Consider the following 16948-nt stretch of genomic DNA (forward strand, 5'->3'; position numbering starts at 1 on the left):
CTTTCACAGTGGTATTTGGAAGGCTGTTTTAGAAAAATTTTATTAGCCTGAAAGAGACAGTAAATGAGCATCCCAGCTGTTATTCTGTGAAATAAAGCAATGCGATTGTCTTTCTTGGGGTGTTTTCCTGCTTCGTTATATATATTTAAATCAAATGCCAACTAGTCCTTCCCAAAACTCAATTTTTAAACTATATTAACTTTAAAGAGTTGTACTTGAGGGGAAAGTGGCAGTGTTTCTAAAGGGACAAGATGTACTAATATATCTTACCAACTGTCTTTACATGTTTGGCTCCCAGACCCATTATTTTTCCACTTCTGGAGTTCATATCAGAAATGTGTGTATCTTCTTAAGAAAATCATTTTTGAAAGTACAATCAAGATTGTACAATCAAGAAGATGCCTGGTGGTTCTCTAAAGGTCTCACACTCGTGTTGTGGCCTCTGCAGAGAAACGAACAGTAAAGCAAACTTGGGGCCATACAATTTGACGTGGTGGTAACATTCATGTGCCAAGAGTTGGAGATGAACAACCCTGAATTTGAGATAACACTTGAGACCACATAGCCCATATTTGATGCATTGTTAGGGCTTTGATACCTTCTACCCCAGCAAGCCACAGGAATGTGAAGAGTTAAGGAAGTTGTGCTCAGTGATTTCATTATTACCCAAACAGGTACTCATTATATTTTATACTCATAAACATAAGATCAGATGATACCAGAAGTATCCAGGTGTGTGCGAGGACATAGATTTTTCTCCAGACTGCTTATGTTGGGAACTGCCTCATACTCTCTACACTGAGCCCCGCTGTGTTAGAAGAAACTGGATTTATAGGGTCCTTGAACATGGTAAAAATTAAGCTGTTTAAAAACAGCATAAATTGAGAGCTCATTAATTTTCCGTTAATGTCTAACAATATGAAAGTGAGCAATTTATGCTCAGTTGTCTGGATGCTTGACGTTTTTCCAGTAGATAGAGATTAGGAAAAGTGAGAGCTAGTTAAATCATGATGCTCTACTTGGGAATGTTTTAAGCACCATCTCTTCTTATAAACACAAAAATTATAGTCACATCAGACTCTACTTGCATGTTGCACAAAACAATGAAAACTCAAAATTGGTACCAATTTCGTGTATGTGAATATTTTTTTAATGACATAAGCTACACAAAATAGATATACCTGGAGGTCCAGAGACTTGTGCACACACCAGCTCTGCAGTCCTCACTGCAGAAGTACTTCTGGGTGCACTTTTAGAAGAGGCACATTCCATATAATTGGTTGTAGTCCCCCCACTCCCTAGTAAGCCAGTGTTTCTGTAGCAGTCCTGGTTTCCCCTGAACCTTATGGCCTTACAACCAGTGACCACCACCTACAGAAATGTGGACTCAGGGCATATGGCTCTTTGCAGGACCTGGGGAAGAGGTTCCCCTCAACAGTGCTGACATCCCCCATGATATCCTCTGTGAACAAGGGAAAAAAGCAGCTCACACACAATTACAGTGGGGGCCAAATAACTGTGATTTTTAACTCTGTCAGCAAACACTTCAGAATAATCTGGGACCAGAATGTTTATCACAAATGACCCCATATCCTCTTCTCTAGGAACAGGACAGGCATGTGTGTACATGTTCAGAGTTGCAATACGGGATTATTAGCACATGAAACAGTCTGAGATTTCTTTCTTTTGCTAAGTGTGATGATCGTTACAAAATAAATGAGGAAGAGAATATGGTATTCAATTTTACCTTCATCTTCCTGTTAAACATCAAAGCGATTCTGTATTAGAACTTTATGTTCTCTCATGAGCTGATGTACTCCCCCTGAGATGTGGCAACTGTTCTGCAAACATAGTATGAAATGCTTTCCAAGGCAAAAATAGTAAAGATGTTTCAATAACTCAACATCGTCAGACACTTCTAGTAGGAAAAAATAACTGCAAGAGTCAAGTCCCAGCATTGCCAGACTTTACACATGGACTTAAACCTTTGTTCTAATGTCAAAGCTATTTGTTGAAGTTGTGGAATGAAAATGAAACAAATCTCATATTATATGCAATAAATCATATACGTGTACCCAAGGGTGAAAAACCTAAAAACTGTGAAATGCAAACTTCCAAAATTTAAAAGAAGTATATTAAAAATTACCTTGATATGGACGCTTCCAGGTACGATCAGTTCATATAGCAATTCTATATAAAACAGTATTGAGTAGTAATAGACATGAAGTAAAATATTTTTTTCCTCAGTTGCTAGGTTTTATTTCACTCAGATTTTATTTGTACTATTCTAAAACATTTCTAAAATGAAAGAAATATATATTTTTGGGGAAAAAAATCTTCTAGCCCTTACTTAATACTTTGTAAATAAATGAATGAATGAATAAAATCCATACCTAAACCTAAAAAATACTAAAGCCTCAAATTTTAGAATAAATAAAATCCCTATATTTGTTAAACTAGTTAAGATGGAAGATGTTACAATAACCTATTAATATGTCTCATAGCTTTCCTCAGTCTCTCTCTAGAGGCTCTAGAGGAACAGAAATTAGGTTACAATCCAGAAAAGTGTATTGATTTATAATCCGCTCCAGCCGTCATGAAATGAAACACATCCCTGAAAATTCACTTTAAGGTTACAACTGATATAGAGTAAATTATAGAGAAATTTAGGCAGCCTCGGAAATAGTATTTCAATTAAGATACTGCCAAAAATCCATGAACAGCCACTTAATAAAGATAGAGTCCTTGAGATTCATCTTTAGAGTGTTTTTTAATTCAATTACAAGAAAAGAGAAGGGGCATCTTGTGCATTTTAGACATCTGTGATTCGATTTAAAGGAAATCTTCCTCTAAAGGAAGATTTAAATTTCTATTTAAATAGGAATACTCTTCTAGACAAGCACACCTTTCATTTTTAGCGTGCTTATAAATCACAGGGATTTTGTTAAAATGCAAATTCTTCTTCCTGCAGTTCTGGAGAAAGACCTGAGATTTTTTTCCTTTCTAACAAGTTCCTGGGGAACGTGAGGCTGATGGTCCTGGCCACACTTCTGAATGGCAAGATCCTAGAAGACTTACAGTCCCTGACAAACCACTTCTGAGTCTCTTAAAATCACCAATAATTCGAGAAACTCTGACTTTAAGCCAAGATCCTAGTTGCTCAAGGAGGGAATCTAAATTTTTATTTCAAATTCCATTACGTTTATTTTATAAAACTGGCTACTTATACAAAGTGCCAGAAAAACCTTAGACCTGTAGCAGTTTTTCTATTAAAAAAAAAAAAGATAATAACTTAAGCAAAGGACAGATTATATTCAGCTTCTTCTAACTGATGATATTTAGAGATGTCTAAGCCCTCAGTAAATTACAGAAGAATTGAAATGAATGTTGTATATGTGTGTATCTTAAGTAGCAGGGAGGTAGGGTCATATTCATCCCCTGGATGATATCTGTTGCCAGCTGGCAAAGCTTACAAAATCCTGAAGGCTAGTCTTGCCAGAAATCTGCCCCCACAACCTGGCTGACAGCTTTATCAACAACCCAGGAGGGAGAACAGGCCCCAGCCTGGCGTCCATCTCTGTAGTGCCAACTGTAGTCTGAATGTTTGGGCTTCATCAGTCACAGAAACAGACAGGCCCTAAAGATCTAGAGTGAGCAGATGTTACTTTTACTAACAACGACAACAACCAAAAACCAATCTGTGATATTCAGAATATGTATGCACTTTTAAAGCAATGATGGCTCAAGCAATCAATAATATAAATTCCTCAGTGATAATTTACTGACTATTATATTCAGAATATCAATAAGCATATTAGGAAATGAAAATTACTTTGGGGGCATCTGGGTGGCTCGGTCAGTTAAGCGTTTGACCTTTGATTTCAGGTCAGGTCGTGATCTCAGGGTGGTGAGATCAAGCCCCACGTCAAGCTCCATGATGGGTGTGCAGCCTGCTTAAGACTCTCTCTCCCTGGGGGATCCCTGGGTGGCTCAGCAGTTTAGCACCTGCCTTTGGCCCAGGGTGCGATCCTGGAGTCCTGGGATCGAGTCCCACGTCAGGCTCCCGGCATGGAGCTTGCTTCTCCCTCCTCCTGTGTCTCTGCCTCTCTCTCTCTCTCTCTCTCTCTCTCTCTCTCTATGATAAATAAATAAATAAATCTTAAAAAAAAAAGACTCTCTCTCCCTCTGCCCCTCCCCCTGCTTGTATCCCCTCTCTCATGCTCTCTCTCCCCTTCTCTCAAAAACAGTCACTTTTATTAAACAAATACACTATTCAATTGTCTGGAAGGCAAACCATAGCCAAAGGATCAGAAGAATGACAGGAGCAATGGGTCAAGCAAAATATGTGAAATCCTTATTTACCTGCATGAACAGTCAAAGCTGAATAAGATGATACACTAGAGAAAGAGCCTGTAAAGAAAGTTGAGGTGAATTTATTGTTCCTTTACTATTTTAATTGAATGAAGTTATGCTAGTGGTTCAAAACTGCCCTGCAACCTTCTCTGTTATTCACCCATCAACTTCCCAAAGAGGTTGGCTGGAGGTGACAAAAGGGAATGACACCAACAAAGAACTCCAAAGAGATAAACAGCTTAGTCTTGGCAGTTTTACTCTAGGAGGATGTTCCAGAGGCAAGGCTGAACAGAAAAGATGGAACTAGCTGCTCAGAGGACAAGCTAGTAAGGAGTCAATTATTATTAACCTTATTGTTATTTAATAATGAGACTTCGCTTAAAAAGTAGCTAAGATACTCATTAGGGTATCAATCATTAGGGTGGCAATCAGGAAGGAAGGAAGGAAGGAAGGAAGGAAGGAAGGAAGGAAGGAAGGAAGGAAGGAAAAAGGAAAAGAATAGAGCAAGTGTTGGCAAGGATATGAAGAAATTAGAATCCTGCTGCATTGCATTGCTAGAGGAAAAGTGAAAATGGTGTAGTCACAGTGGAAAACAGCATAACGGTTCCTCAAAAAGTTAAATATAGAAGTATCAATTTCACTTCTGGGTATATACCCAAAAGAATTGAAAACAAGGACTCAACAGATACTTGTATATCAATTTTCATAACAGCATTATTCACAATAGCCAAAATGTGGAAACAATTTAAACGTCCATCAGCAGATGAATGGGTGAACCAAGTGTATACACACACACAATGGGATATTATCAACCCTTATAAAGAAATGAACTGGTTATACACATACAACATGGGTAAACCTTGCAAATATTATGCTAGGAGAAATAAGTCAGACACAAAAGGACAAGCGTTGCATCATTCCACTTAAGTGACGCACCTAGAATAGGCAAAGTCATGGAGACAAAACGTAGAACAGAAGCCACCAGGGGCTAGAGGAGGAGCGGCAGGGAGCTATGATTTCATGGATATTGTGTTTCTATCTAAAATGATGAAAAAGCTCTGGAAACGCATAGCAAGGATGGTTCCACAACAGTGTGAATATATTTAATGGCACACTTAAAAAATGGTTAAAATGGTAAATTTTGTTATATATATGTTTTACTACAATAAAAAATAGAAAAATATTCATCAGACCCATAATCTGATTTAAAACCTTCCTCTTTTATTCTTCCCCATAAATTAAATGTGGACAATTGTCCAAAAAAGAATTAAAAAGCTAAGAATAGGAAGTGGATCTTAAGAGAGGGATACATGTACTTGGAACCATTTTCTTTGTTTCCTCTGCTCTACGTGAGGATTTCCTGAACTAATACGAAGGATCATAAGTCAAGCTCTTCCCCCAATAAGCTTACCATATCAAGGTTTCGTACTGATGTAAAAGATTCAGGTAATCCAGGGCTCAGACAAAGCAGAGAGAAGTCTGGGACATCGAGGGAGGCCCCCAGGTCCTTTCCTCCTAAGATGAGCACCTCCTCCCAGGCTCAGGGTGGTAGATGAGGTCTCCAATGGAGAATTAACGGGGTTCTCTCACACAGTAAGGGAGCATTTCATTTCTGAAACATCTCTGTTTTATACCCAAGCTTTCCTGCCCATTTTCAAGGACATCCTGAGAAGAGTCATCCATAGAAAAGATCCTCCTGCAACCACATATCATTAGTGTATCTACTTGGAGTTCCAGAATCATTTTGTCTAGGAGATTAGATTGGGTTACCGGCCTTCTTCCCCCAAGCCACATGGAACACTCCCTGGTATTTAGGGGAAAACTAGGTCACAGTGCAGATGCATTAACTCCTTCCTCCTCATTGATCAATTATTCTGACCGCACATGTGAACCAATATACGTGTACTTGTCTTTAGAAGGAATCATTTAATACACAAACATGGTACAGTATCTCCATGGAAGTTTTCTACCCCTAAAGCTTGATGTCAAGACCTCTGCATTAGGAGCACTCCCTAAACAAGTGCATCAAAAATCAACTGGTGATGATGAGGCAGAAAAGACTCTCCCCTCCCCATGGGTCTCCAAGTCCTCCTACAGCTCAACGAGTTCAGATGTAAGAAGCTACAAGCAAGGACAACCTAAAGGAAAAGGCAAATTGCTTTCCCATCTGGCACATTTTAGGCCAAAAGCAACAAGGATCATTTCATCCATGCCTCAGCAGGGTTCTCCAGGGTTGCCTAGCTTACTCCATCCTTCCTGTTCCCTGCTGCTAAACATTCATATCAGAGTTCTGGCTCTCCACCTGCACTCTGGGACTGCAAGATTCAGACATTTCTTTGCATCCCAGGTCAACCTTGCCTTTAGCAGAACACAAATTGCTCTTTGCCCCAAATCCTTAGTTAAGGCCTTAACCCGTTCCATTCAGGTCCTACATCTGAAGGGCTGAGGCTGGGTCAGGAGAAAGAGCTAGATAAAAATCCTAAAGCCTCCGAACTGGTGGTAGCAGCCACCACCTCAAGCTGACCACCATGCAGAAGACTTGACCCTCTTACCGTCGCTCACCCCCAATGCAAGGTTTCTCCCTGGTCTGTCCCTCCTACCAGAGCAACTCCTTGCAAATATGAACAAAAGAGAAGTAGCAGGAAGACAGAGAGACTCTGGTATCTTAAAACCCTCCCCAAGTTCCCTGCTGGTGGTGGTGAGTCTGGACTCTATTATCAGTACCTACAATTCTGAGATTAAAGTGGTGCCAGGGAACCATGCGACCAAAACCAAAGCTGGTGCTTCAGCTGTGAGTATATGGTGCCCCTAATTAATCCCACCTGACTTCATACAATTATCTGAGCAGAAGTGCCTCTGGCATTATTGGAATCACAGATTTAGCTCTGGCTTCTGCTGGGACAGAGCGCTTTCTTCCAAGCAGGTAGCAATGTGAGCAGAAGGAATAATTTGCTTCTTCTAGACGTATGCCCCAGACAGGGGACATATGGGTGAAATGCAACCGGAAACATAATCATAAGCACTAAAAACACCTCTTTGTAAACAGTGCCAAATGCAGTTCGTCAAACCCTTGGAAATCATGGTAGTTTAAACGTGAATGACACATCACAACTTACTAAGTATTTTTGTCAATGTTCCCCATTTTTAAAGGGAAAACAGGGAGAAAATGTCACAACAACTTTAAATCAAAAACTACAGAAGAAGACATAAGCCTGGTTGTATAGGCTTTTCAGAGACACGTGATGCTAGATGATTCATTCATGGGAAGAAAATGATTTGGTTTCAGCCACAGAATGAGTTTTCAAGAGCTATACTGTTAGGATCACACCTGTCCTTTATAGTCTTTACATTTCAGACTCTGAAGAAAGCAAACTAGGATTTTCACTTCATTTATATGCATCAGAGAAGTGCAAGAAAACGTTTCCATGAAACTTACCATGGCAGACAACCTACTTGATTGCAGCAACGTGTTTGATGTGGGCTCTGAACACAAAGTGAACCGCTAAATTTGGAAATGACAACTGATGCTTTTGCCAAAGCCTGCCAGTGATGGTGACCATGACCTGCCTAGTCCCGAATGCTTGTCTTTTAGTGGTGGTTTCCCGTGTCTGTGTGTGCCCCACTAGTGTTCTCTGGGAGGCTGATTTATCAGATATTTAAAACTTAGGGCCAACTTTGCCCACTGACAATTAGGCTAATACATCAAATGCTGCTGCATGCTGTTTGATTGTTGAGTAGCCCCTGGTTTATTCTCCCCGGAATCCAATCAAACACTAAGGATACCATTAGTAGGTTAAGTAGATCTTGGTTATGATTAGTAGGACTTCTTTATGAGCAAGAGGAAGAAATGCCAACACATCCAATGTACCCTTCAGAGCCAGAGTGAAAAATGAAACGATCTTTGCCACTTCCTAAAAAAAAAAAAAGGAAAAAAATAAATTCTAAAAGAAGAGGAAAGGAGAAATAGAATTCTATCCTATGTGAGCCAATAGAGAGCCTCTCCTCTTTCCTGCTAAGAGTTCCATTCTCTCTCTAGAGTTCTGATGCACGTCAAATTAATTTCCACACTATTTCTCAAAACTTTGAATGTCAATAGAATTTCAAAGCAAAACCAGTCTGTTATTGAAAAAGAAACCTTTCCCCATTATAAAAGCGATTATTCAAATGCCATACTAAGCTATCATCCCTTCAATTTTGAAAACATAAGTACCTTTGGAAGACCACTGCCATGAAGTACTTGATGTTATACTTGGTAGGAATAAAAGATACAATTGACTTTAAGTGGAAAGAAGAAAGAATTAAGAAGCTAACTCTCACCAAGAAAGAACAGGAGAATAAGTAAGAAGACCAACAACTACCTTAAGACCAAACTTCAGCATCAACCTTATGTGTGCCCTTTTAAGGGGTCAATGACATGATAGGATTCGTGTGGGCTCAGGTATTCCTGCTGTTCTTAATTTCATCTTTGAAACAATGGATTCATTCAACATGTATTGAGCATCCAAAAGCATCTGCTATGCGCCAGGCACTTTTCTAGATACTAGGAATCAAGCAGCGAACAAAATGGATAAGTTCTCTGACTTCATGGAGCTTTTAATTATTTCATGTAATTTAATATAATTACAATAAAGTATTATGAGTACATTGATGTCCAAATTTATGAAGCAGCTTGTGTGCACTCACAACTCAGTACAAAGACATAGTAGCCGGCTGTGATCTTCATTTTGGTCACCAACCTTTCTTTCCTAAGGATCCAGCCAAGATAACAGAAGTTGCCTCTTTAGCTGCAGAGTCACACTCAAACCAATCCAGTACCTGTTTCAGCTTTATCTATTCGGTCTGACACTGTCATTGCACCAACCCACCAGTCCCCATTCCCCCTCCAGTGAGAAGGCTCCAGCAGCAGGAACCCACCAGCTGCTTCTGATCTGCTCAGTGTCCTCAAAGCCTTGCTCCCTTTACCCCATTTCATCACATGGCTTCCTTGACTTGCATTTTCCTAAATAAACATCCTTAGCAATGCAGAACTCCCTTCTTAAAGTTCTCAATCTGTCTTGATTGTTGAGTGGGAAACAGCAATTCCTACCCTTTTTCAGAGTGCAACTGTTAACTCTTCAGGCCACCTTTCTGCTATTCAGAGGTAGAGGCTAGTTTCTGAAACCTTGCAGAATGATTCCAACAGCTCAGATAGCCCTTCCTCAACCTGTCCCCGGCAGAGCTTGTCAAAAATATAAATGCCACCCCTGGAAAGTTAGTTTCAATGGGCCACAGGTGGAATCCAGACAACTGCTGTAACCGTGTGGGTCATTCGATGTGCACCTGCATTTAAGAGCACTGCCTAGAGAGCTAACTCACTAAAATACACTTATTGCAACAACTCTGCACAGTTCAACTTTCCGTCACATGCATCTTTCCCAGATGACCTCCAAATACATCATCACCTCCTACCAGTATATTCAACCTACACATTGCGTTTGTAACCACACTTGAATTACACTGTTTGTGATCTCATCTATCCTTATCCCTTTTATTCTCCTACGAGCTCATAGCCTCGGTGCAGCCTCTATTTGACTCTTTCTATAATTTATTTCTAATCTACCTATGTTAGGCTCTTGTCAAAATTAAGGGTGACATCTTTATCCAGGCGAGGCTTGAATTTTAGACCTTTTAAAAAAAGTAATAACTGAGTTATTTCACTTAACATAATACCCTCTAGCTCCATCCATGTCATTGCAAATGGCAATATTTTATTCTTTTTGATGGCTGATAATACTTCTGTGTGTGTGTGGTGTGTGTGTGTGTGTGTGTGTGTGTGTGTGTACATGCACATACCACAACCTCTTTATCCATCCATCAGTCAATGGACACTTGAGTTCTTTCCAAAATTTGGCTAAGTCAGTCAGAGAACGACAAATATCATATGATTTCACTTATATTTGGAATTTCAGGAACAAAATAGATGAACATAGGGAAAGGAAAAAAAGAGGGGAGGCAAATGACAAGAGACTATTAACTACAGAAAACAAACTGAGGGTTGCTGGAGGGGAGGAGGCGGGGGTAGGTTAAATGGTTGATGGGTATAAAGGATGGTGTTTGTTGTGTTGAACACTGAGTGTTATATGTAAGTGATGAATCACTAAATTCTACTCCTGGAAACAATATTACACTATATGTTAACTAACTGGAATTCAAATAAAAATTTGAAACAAAAAAGGTAAAAAAAAATGATAATGATACAAACAATAACCTGGAAATCAAAGTGTTATCCTGTTTCCCCTATAACCTCCATTCAAAACAATTTTACAGAACACTCAGGCTGTGGGCCAGCCTGGATGTAACTGGGACGTGCACATCTCTAGCCATCTTAGCGTCCTGGGAAGAGGCAATGTGCGCCTGGATTGCTCTATTGGGCATGAAGTAATAGAAAAAGCAACATGTGCCATGAAGTGGCCAGGCCCCTACGGCACAGCCCAAGATTGTCACTTGCTGGAAAGGTCTATGGAGCTAGTATTCTTTAAATACTTAAAAGCAGAGCTCGAAAGTCATTGCTTTCTTCTGATGAAACCTCCCTAAATGCTCCAGAGAACAGACTAGAGTGCTGAAATAAGGTTTGAGCCCTTCAAAACTCCAGGCTGCTCTTGCCTTGGCAGCATCCGGAGCATCCAAATAAGTAGGAAAAGCAATAGTGACTGGGGTGGTACCGGCTAGTGAAGACGGTGCCCCTCCGGTCCTGCCCGCAGCTGAAGGGATGGGATGGGCAGCTGTGGCGAGCATCGCATACTTCATTCAGCAACTGCTGAGAGGCTGAGAGGTAGAAATTCCTCCAGAGCAATCCCTGGAAACAGCTATGGAAGTCAAGAAATGCTATAGTTACGTCTGCCCTGGTTTAGGAAAAGAATTCAACAAGTATGACACAGGAGAGCCAAGTAGATTAAACAGTGTGCTGGAATCGAGGCAATCTGGAAGAAAGAATTTTCCACTGACGTTGGTTATGACAGATCCTCGGGACCTGAAATCGTTTTCTTCTAGAATTTGCTAATCCAGACTTCACACAACCTACCTAAGTGGTAGATGAAGTAATTCAGAATTATCTTATTGGTGTCAGGGTTCTGTCTACAAGAATACTGATACCACTGAACTGGATGTGCAAGGACTTTGAGTGCACTTCTCTATTTGGAGAAAAAAACTTGCATATAAATTTTGTATGGACACGTTTTCAATTCTCTGGAGTCTATACTTAGGAGTGGGATTGCCAGCTCATACAGTAACTGTTCAACCACCTGAGGAAATGCCAGCCTGATTTCCCATGTGGCTGCCCCATTTTACAACCCTACTAACAATACATGAGGGTTCCGATTTCTCGGAATCCTAACACTTTTATTGTCTTTTATTATAACCATCCATCCCAGTGGATGTGAAGTGGTAGGTATCTCATTGAGATTTTGATTTGCATGTCCCTGATGACTGATAATGTTGAGTATATTGTCTTGTGTTTATTGGTCATTTGTATATCTATATTTCTTGGGAGAAATGTCTCTTTGAATTCTTTGCCCATTTTTAATTGAGTTGTCTTTTTGTCATTGCATGTAAGAGCTCTTTACATATTCTGGATACAAGTCCCTTATTAGATATATGATTTGCAAACATTTTATCCCATTGTTTGGATTGTCTTTTTACTTTCTTGATAATGTCCTTAAAAGCACAAAAGGGTTTTTTTTTATTTTGATTATAAATTGGGTTTTTTTAAGTCTTTAGAGATCTAGATCCAGAATAATACTTTCCTAACATGCAGTGAATAGTTTCATAAAATTTTATAGCAGGTAGGAAAGTAATTCAGGAGAGAATTAACAAGAAGTTGAGAACCTAAATGACAATTAACTAAAAGGAAAAACATTTTCATGGGCAGGAAACTAATTGCACATAGTTAATATATAAGAATAAAGGCTCTGTAATATATTTTGACTTCTCTTCATACGTGTAAATGCACACAAAGCAGATTGCAAGAAGTTATTTTACAAACACAACCCAGAGAAAAATCATTGCTTGCCTCAAAGCCTAAGTGTTACCGAAGGGAAAACAGAGTTGATAACTCAGGTAAATGGATTGGTGTCTATAAATGACAATTTGCTATATTAAAGAAGTTATTAACCTAAAATTCTGAAACATGGCTAATGATATTTTAATCAAGAAAAGTTGCTTTTGCAATAAACCTTTCTGGTTAATTTATCCCCTCTCTTTGGAATCTTTGATAGTTAAAAAAAAAAAAAGAAAAGAAAACTAAATTCAATGCATTTCTGAAAACTTTCCAGGAGTTCACGCAGAGCATACAAAGTTAACAGTTTATAAATTATCCTTACCTCTAGAAAGAAAACAGGCACCAGAAACTAAGAACTTATATAGCGGCACTCCTGCTAAAATACTTCTTCAATGTAGTTTAAGCTATTCATTTCCTTAATTTCTTTCTTTCTTTCTTTCTTTCTTTCTTTCTTTCTTTCTTTCTTTCTTTCTATTTCTTTCTTTCTTTTTTTTTTTTAGGTATAACTGACATATGACACTCTATTAGTTTCAGGTATATAATGTAATGATTCGATATTTATATTTATTGGGAAATTACCACCACATTAAGTCTAGTTAATAACATCTGTAACCACACGTAACTAAAAATTTTTTCCTATGAGGAGAACATTTAAGATCTCTTCTCTCAGTGACTTTCAAATATACAATGTAGTTATTATAGTCACCATGCTGAACATTACACCCCCCATGACTTATTTATCTTATAACTGGAAGTTTGTACCATTTAATCACCTTCACCAGTTTCACCAAACCTCCACTCCCACCTCTGGCAACCACTAATCTGTTCTCTGTATCTATGAGCTCTGTTCTGAGTTTACATTCCACATATAAGTGAGATCATATGCATATTTGTTTTCTCTGCCTGACTTGTTTCATTTAGCAAAATGCCCTCGGGGTCCATTCATGTTGCTGCAAATGGCAAGCTTTCATTCTTTTTGGGGACTGAATAATGTTTCATTGTGTATATAAACCACATCTTCTTTATCCATTCATCTGTAGATGGATGCTTTGTTTTGCTTCTATGTCTTGGCTATTGTAAATAATGCTGCAATGAGCATAGGGGTGCACATTATCTTTTCGATTAATGTTTTCATTTCTTTCAGATAAATATCTAAATTGGAATTGCAGAATCACATGGTATTTGATTTTTGATTTCTTGCGGTATCTCCAAACTATTTTCCATGGTGGTTGTACCAATTTATATCCCACCAACAGTGCATAAGGATTGCCTTTTCTCCACGTCCTCACCAACGTGTTATTGCTTGTCTTTTTGATAATAGCCATTGTAGCAAGTGTGAGGTATATCTCATTGTGGTCTTTGCATTTCACTGATGATTAGTGATGTTAAGCACCTTTTCAGGTACCTGTTGGCCATATGTATGCCTTCTGTGAAAAAAAAAAAAATGTCTATTTAGGGATCCCTGGATGGCTCAGCGGTTTAGCGCCTGCCTTTGGCCCAGGGCGCAATCCTGGAGTCCTGGGATTGAGTCCCACGTCGGGCTCCCGGCATGGAGCCTGCCTCTCCCTCCTCCTGTGTCCCTGCCTCTCTCTCTCTCTCTATGTCTATCATAAATAAATAAAATCTTTAAAAAAAAAAGAATAAAAAAATGTCTATTTATATCCTCTGCCCATTTTTTAATCACACTGGTTGGTTTCGGGGGTGGGGGTAGGCTTTGGTTATTGCTACTGAGTTGTATGAGTCCTTTACATATTTTGGATATTAACCCCTGATCAGATATATGATTTGCAAATATTTTCTCCCATTTGGTAAGTTGCCTTTTCCATTTTGTTGATGGTTTTCTCTGCTATGCAGAACCTCTCTGTTCTTTGTGATAATATTAAATACCAAGATGGCACAAGTTATGGGCAAATAATTTTTAAAAATACTGTATCATCTGCATGATATCATTTGTGCATTAAAAAACTATCATTTGTATCATTCCATTGTTGCAATAACATGAAACTTATCTTTCTTAAGAAAGATGTACTAAGATTTTGGTGTACGTTAGTTCTCAAAACAATTTGTTTCTATTTTTTTCTCAAGAAAAAGGCTGAAACAGTAAATGAATCTAAATGTTAAGAGCTCCATGTGAAGTCTCACATTAAGCCTCAGCTCTAATAACCTAAAGCCACATCTCAGGGGATCCCTGGGTGGCTCAGTGGTTTGGCGCCTGCCTTCAGCCCAGGGCATAATACTGGAGTCCCGGGATCGAATCCCACATTGGGCTCCCTGCATGGAGCCTGCTTCTCCTCTGTCTGTGTCTCTGCCTCTCTCTCTCTCTCTGTGTCTCTCATGAATAAATAAATAAAATCTTTTAAAAAATAAAAATAAAAAAATAAAGCCACATCTCACACAATTTGTACACCCTCCATTCTCTAGTTGCTTCTGAAAAGAATGGAGGTGCTTCTGAGTAATCTGAGTAATACCCTTTAGTGAGTGAGTTTCGATATTCTCATTGAGTCTCGCCTTCCTACCCATGTCCCTATTCTATTAAGTCAACCATAGTTTATATGGTCAAAAGTATGGAGCAATAAAAAGCCCTACAGTGGCACGTCATCCTTCCATTCTGGAACAAAACCTCCCTCACCATCATTAATGTATTGAGTTGAGTTACGTTCATGTTAATTTATTTGTTTACAGTTCTGGAAAGAATAAGGAAGCTGATAGATGATAAAGCAAATTGCGGGATCCCTGGGTGGCGCAGCGGTTTGGCGCCTGCCTTTGGCCCAGGGCGCGATCCTGGAGACCCGGGATCGAATCCCACGTCGGGCTCCCTGTGCATGGAGCCTGCTTCTCCCTCTGCCTGTGTCTCTGCCTCTCTCTCTCTCTGTATGACTATCATAAATAAATAAAAAAAAATTAAAAAAAATAAAAAAAAAAAGATGATAAAGCAAATTGGTGATCTGTTTCTATCCATCCATTAGGCATTTAATTATGTACTGTGTGTCAAGCATATAAACCTAAAACACAGTTATTGTCACGGAGATTGCAACACAGTTGGGGAGGCAAGAAATATACACAAAGACTTTTAGGCAGGAAGAAGCAGGCATCAGGAAGGACATGGTATGATGTCTCCTTGCTTAACATATTGTGTAATATACCCATGTCTGGCCAACCTTGTTTGCTCCTGATATTAACTACATTGATTCCAGATCCTTCCTGATCCTAATTTTCAGGTAACTGAAGAGAAATATTTTGTCCCTATTCCACTACTAGGAGAAATATTTTGTCCCATATTCCACTACTAAGTGCTCTGAAAATCTGAGAGGTCATTACTCTATCTACCCACATTATGCTAGAATGGAACATAGTGCTGCCTTGTGACCTCAGTTTTATGCATATTTCATCCTCTCTCTGGCTTAAGATAGAGATAGGGGTCCAAGAGGGTTAAACTAGAGACCAATCCAAGAAAATTACCCATGATGTACTCAAATTACCTCTTCCCACTGATGATGACCTACAGTCCTTAGACTAAGCTTATGCACTATATTAGGATTCTCCAGAGAAACCAATAATGGGGCTATGAAGAATTGATTCTTGTGATTATGGAGATTGAAAAATTCACAATCTGCTAGAGACCCAGAAAAGCCAATACTATAAATCCCAATCTAAGGGCAGGAGAAGACTAATTAATATCCCAGTTCAACAAGCAGGCAGAAAGCTAAAAGGAGGGTTTTCTCCTTCTTCTACCTTTGGTTGTATTCAGGCCTTCAGTGGATTGGATGATGTTGTCCACTCACATTGGAGAGGGCAGTCTGCCTTTCTGAGTACACTAATTTAAATATTAATCTTATCCAGAACCCTCTCACAGACACATCCAGAAACAATGTTTAATTGGGTCACCCTGCAGTGCAAGTCAAATTGACACACAAAATTAACCATCACACGTACCCTACTCATCTTTCTTTCATAATGATATCTTCCCGGTCTTTAATGCAAATGACCCTACATGAACTGACCCCATGATCTTTCCTCCAAACACATCCATTTTGACTGATAACTGAGATGTTTATACTAGAATCTCCATTTCTTTTTTTTTTTTTTTAATTTAGGACCTGTCACAATCAGACTTCTCCCATCCATCCAACCTTATTCCCGTTTGCTATCTGTAATGGGTTGATAGTGTCCCCTCACCAAAAGATATGTCTAAGTCCTAACCCCTATGAATATGATCTTTTTTTGCAAATAACATATTTACAAATGTAGTTAAGGATCTTTGGGTAAGATTACTCTGGATTTAGGGTGAGCCCTAAATCCAATGACTGGTGTCCTTGTAGAGAAAGGAAAGGAAAATTTAAGACATGGAGACACGGGTGAGAAGACATTCTATGACAGAGGAAAAAACTACAGTAGTGCATCTGTGAGCCAATGAACACCAAAGATTGCTGACAGACACCAGAGAGGGGCATTGAGTGGTTTCTCTCTCGAGGCCTCCAGAAGGAACCAACACCTTGATTTCAGACTTCCAACCTACATAACTGTGAAGGAATATGTTTCTATTGTTTTAAATCACCAAAT

At 39.1% G+C, this 16948-nt stretch overlaps 1 pseudogene; it reads left to right on the forward strand.

Annotated features, from left to right (window-relative positions):
* Positions 1-6973: 6973 nt before the first annotated feature.
* Positions 6974-11594, forward strand: LOC111093705 (annotated as a pseudogene).
* Positions 11595-16948: the final 5354 nt, after the last annotated feature.

Source organism: Canis lupus, chromosome 33 (assembly GCF_011100685.1).
Source record: "Canis lupus familiaris isolate Mischka breed German Shepherd chromosome 33, alternate assembly UU_Cfam_GSD_1.0, whole genome shotgun sequence".
NCBI classification, from domain to species: Eukaryota; Metazoa; Chordata; class Mammalia; order Carnivora; family Canidae; genus Canis; species Canis lupus.